The 4,961-nt window shown below is 40.5% G+C and overlaps 1 non-coding gene across 1 annotated transcript; it reads right to left on the bottom strand.

Annotated features, from left to right (window-relative positions):
• Positions 1-1,929: 1,929 nt before the first annotated feature.
• Positions 1,930-2,035, bottom strand: LOC145557156 (small nucleolar RNA R71). The gene has a single exon (XR_014092212.1). It is a non-coding gene; the product is annotated as a small nucleolar RNA R71 (small nucleolar RNA).
• Between the last annotated feature and the right edge of the window lie 2,926 nt (positions 2,036-4,961).

The following is a 4,961-nucleotide window of genomic DNA, read 5'->3' on the forward strand; positions in this document are numbered from 1 at the left end:
GGCGGCTAGATTGGATCCTTTATTTCGATATTCGAGCATGTTTAGTTCATAATTAATTCAATTTCTTTGCCTTTGTTTATGTGACCAGACCAAGATCAAGGGAGTTCTACTGAACCTACCCATGGTTCAGCCGAACGCCGAACCTTCCCAGTGTTCGGTCGGACCACTCCCTTACTTCAGCTAGTTGTGTACGGACTATATAAGTCCCATTTGAGAACGTTTTAATGTAATTAGATTAACTTAGTTTTAATTTTTTTTATTTTTTAGCTTAATCTAGAGAGAGAAACACTATTAGTCTTCATTTGGTAGAGAGAGAAAGTGTGGATTTCTTCATTGATGAACTTGGATTTTGAAGAAGAAGCTTATTTAATCTTTTGTAGATCTTCAATTTCAATTAATGAGCAATCTCTTACTCTTTCTCTTTACATTTGCATTTAATTTTGTTTGTTTACTTTGATTTTCCTTCTTTGCTTATTGATCATGTTGATGCTTATTGATTTTGTGATTGATATTGTTTTTAACATGATTTGTGAGTAGTCACTTAGCCAAGGGTGTGGGGATGGTGTATTTTCCAATTGTTCATGCTTATAATATTGGGATTAAGTTAATTGTGATTAATATCTTTGCATGCTTGATATTCTTTGATCTTCTTGCAAGTGCACATTGTTGGTTGATTAAAGGTGAATCTTTGCTAACAAGGAACGAAGTTGACTTAGTTAAGGTTCATTACTATCGATTGTTCTTTGATTGCACAGCCCAATATATGGTTCTAATGTGGAAACATAGTGGCTACGTTAGGAGAAATCGATTAACCCCAGAAGGTGGTTAGATTGGACCCTATTTCGATATTCATGCATGTTTAGTTCACTATTAATTTGCTTTTATTTTATTGCATGATCAAGCGTCACCTACATATACCCATTTCCCTTGGTGTTTAGTTATATTGATTTTAACTCGTTTTATCTTTAGTTTAATCTCTTAGTCATTCCTATCCTTTGTCCCGAGATAGCTTAAAGTCTAGTGATGAATGCGGTGTTTATGTTCTTCTCCGTGTGGTTTGACCCCTCTTCTTGCCATATACTTGTATTAGGATAAGTCGAGTGTTATAAATTGTATTTGATTTTGGAGTAGTTGTCTAACGACGCGACTATTCCTCTATCAAATTGGCGCCGTTGCCGGGGAGACGGCTTCTATTGCTATTTCATTGCTTGTTTGAGATTATCTCACCTTTTATTTGTTAGTGTTTGCTACTTTTGTTACTTTTCAGTGCTTACGTTCCTCTTAGCTTTGTTATATATGAACAGAGGACGAACCCGCTCAAGGTCTTTGATTCCCATCGATCCAGAGCTAGAGAGGTCTTTGTCCCTACTTCAAAGAGAAGCGAGAGCAAGGAGTAGAAATCTCACACCCTGACGAGAGGAGTAAGAGAATTAGAAGATACTCCACCCTCTTCACCCTCAAGTGAAGAATTAGATAGCCCTAACTCATCATCGAGTCCTGAAATCAACCCTTTCTCAACCTATAATTTCGAGAGTGAAGAAGGTCCTAAATTGGGAGAGAATACACCTTTGAATCGTCTTGGGGCTCCCGAAGCCTTTAGAGCACAAAGTGGGATTTTAAATCCTACCACTCAAGACAACAATTTCGAAATCAAGCCCAATTCAATTGCTTTGATAGAGAGAAAACAATTCTCGGGTGGAAAGTTTGAGAGTCATCATGATCACTCAAAAGAGTTTGAGAAATATTGTGACACAATAAAGGCCAATGGAGTGACTCAAGAATATATTTGCCTCAAGATGTTTCCATTTTCTCTAATTGGGAGAGGTCTAGAATGGCTAGAAAAGGAGGTGCCCCCTAACTCTCTCACAACATGGGACCAAGTGACTACTGCTTTCTTGAGGAGGTTTTATAACCATAGGAAGACCGCCGAGGCTCGGTCTTTGATCCAAGGTTTTCGCCAAAAGAGTGGTGAGTCTCTAAGTGCGACATGGGAACGATACAAAGAACTTCAACTTCAATGCCCACACCATGGGATACCCAAGTATCAACTCATTCACACTTTCTATGGAGGTCTCACACCTCAAGGAAGAACAAGCCTAGACGTCGCGGCCGGCGGTCCAATCATAAACAAAGGAGAGGATGAAGTGGAGTGTATTATAGAGGAGGCTGCAAAGCACTATGATGATTGGTATGAAGGAGAAAGGGATGCTACTTCTAGTAAGGGTGTTTATGCATTGGAGCAAGCCAACACAATCAACAACCTCTCTACCAAATCTCCAAAATGACCAAGCAAATGGACGAATTGATGAAAGAAAGGTCCAATCCTCATGGTAATACCTCCCCTTCAACCAAGGGAGGCAATGGTATGACCACTTCTTCCCCCTCTTCTTACAATACAATGCCCCAAGGATGCATGTTTTGTTCTAATTGTGAAACCTATGTTCATGATACCTCTCATTGTGTATATGCTTGTGAAGTTCAACCCCTTCCCCATGAACATGATGATAATATGGAAAATGTCAATGTTATGAATTTTGCTCCTAGAATGGGGAATGTAGGGAACATGAGTCCAAAATCCAATCAAATGGGGAATTGGAATCAAGGTGGAATCCGTGGTTGGAACCAAAGTGGTGGTGGTTATGATAACCAATACCATAGTGGGGGAGGCCCTTCTAATTTCAATGGAATAGGCTACTGTAACCAAAGGGGGTATGGTAATCAAAACCAACAATCTAATTCCCGATACCACGACCATCAAAATCAAAATTTTGGTGATCAAGGTAACATGGGAAACAATCAACAAAGCAATGATCCTAACCAAGGCACCGAAGGCTATAGGGGTCAATATGTTTCTAACTATGCCCAAACTAATAGGCCTCCGGGTTTCCATCAACCCCAACTTCCACCACCTCAACAACCTCTTCAACTTGAAGCCCCTCCAAATGATCCCATGATGGCTAAGTTAGATTCTCTATTGAAAATGCGTGAGGAGGATCAAAAGAGGCATGAGGAGGAACAAAGGAGACATGAGGAGGATAAAAAGCGAACTAATGCTCAACTTGCATCTAATTAATCCCCTTCTTCTTCTTCTTCTTCTTCTTCTCACATTCCAAGTCAAGGAGTCAACCCAAAACCTTTTTATGCCATGACAACTAGGAGTGGGAAGGTAGTAGGGAGTGACCCTTTAGTTGAGGAAGAACCCCAAGAGGAGGTGGAATTAGAGAATAAGGGTGCGAGAACCAATGAGCCATTAAGTGTTGAGAAGGAAAAAGATGTTGAGGTGCCAAAGGAAAAAGAATCCACCCCCTTGCCCCTAAATCGCCAACCTAGAGAGGAGAAGCTACCCTTTCCACAACGATTCGTGAGAGCTAAACTTGATGCCCAATTTGGGAAGTTTTTGGAAGTCATTAAGAATTTGCATGTTTCCGTTCCTTTTGTTGATGCTATGAAGCAAATGCCCCACTATTCCAAATTCATGAAAGACCTTTTGAGTGGAAGAAGGGAGTGTGAAATGGTGACCTTGACCGCCAACTGTAGTGCAATTCTTTCCAACAAACTTCCTACCAAATTGAAAGACCCGGGTAACTTCTCCATCCCTTTTTCTATTAATGGTATTGAGTTTGGTAAAGCCTTGTGTGATTTAGGAGCAAGTGTGAGTCTCATGCCCTATTCCGTCAACCAAAAGCTTAGTGTAGGAACCCTCTCCCCCACTAACATAACTCTCCAACTAGCGGACCGTTCCATTAAGTTCCCCATGGGCAAGGTTGAGGACATTCCTCTTAGGGTAGGAAAGTTCACAGTCCCCGTGGATTTCTATGAGCTAAAAATGGATGAGGACGAGAGGATTCCTATAATTTTGGGTAGACCATTTCTAGCTACTTCTAGAGCTTTCATCGATGTGAAGGAGGGTAAGATATCCTTGAAAATTGACAATGATTCCATTGAATTTGATTTGAATAGTGTCATGCAACAACTCTCCTCAAGTGGTGAATGCTTTAGAGTAGATGTTCTTGATACCGTGCTTAATGAATTTTCTCGCTCCCATTTGCATGCTACTAATGATCCTCTCGAAAGTGTGTTGTTGAATGAATCCAAGATAGGTAATCACAAAGAAGACATACAATTCTATGAGGATTTGCTTGAGGAAAGCAAGAAGAAGTGCAAGGATGCGAGCATGGAAGAGGAGGCTCCTTACATTCATGACCTCGTTCAAGTTGAAGAAAGAGAAGAGAGCCCCAATGGTAAGGGAGCACCAAAGGTAAACTTGAAACCTCTACCTTTGGGCTTGAGGTATGCATTTCTTGGTTCCGATGAGTCTTTCCCCGTGATTTTCAATTCTAACCTAACGAAGGAGCAAACCTCCCTCTTGATCAATGTTTTGAGAAAACACAAGAAAGCTTTGGGTTATACCATTGATGATATCAAAGGTATAAGTCCATCTTTATGCATGCACAAAATTGATCTAGAGGGAGATACCAAACCCGTTAGACAAAGGCAAAGAAAGCTTAACCCTTTCATGCAAGGGTTGTGCAGAAGGAAATGGCTAAGCTTCTTGATGCTGGAATTATCTACCCAATTGCTCATAGTGATTGGGTATCTCCCGTACAAGTTGTACCTAAAAAAGGGGGCATGAAGGTTGTGAAAAATAATCATGATCAACTAGTGCCTACTAGGCTTGTTACCGGTTGGCGCGTGTGTATTGATTATCGCCAACGTAACACAAGTACATGCAAAGATCATTTTCCACTACCGTTCATTGATCATATGTTGGAAAGGCATACAAAGCATTCCTTTTATTTTTTCCTTGATGGTTACTCGAGATTTTTCCAAATCTCGATTGACCCCAAGGATCAAGAGAAGACGACTTTCACATACCCCTTATGCGTATTGTAGGATGCCTTTCGGGTTTTATAATTCCCCCGCAACATTCCAACGTTGCAATGTAAATTTTTAGTGATATG

Source organism: Chenopodium album, chromosome 8, assembly GCF_948465745.1.
Source record: "Chenopodium album chromosome 8, dcCheAlbu1.1, whole genome shotgun sequence".
NCBI lineage: Eukaryota > Viridiplantae > Streptophyta > Magnoliopsida > Caryophyllales > Amaranthaceae > Chenopodium > Chenopodium album.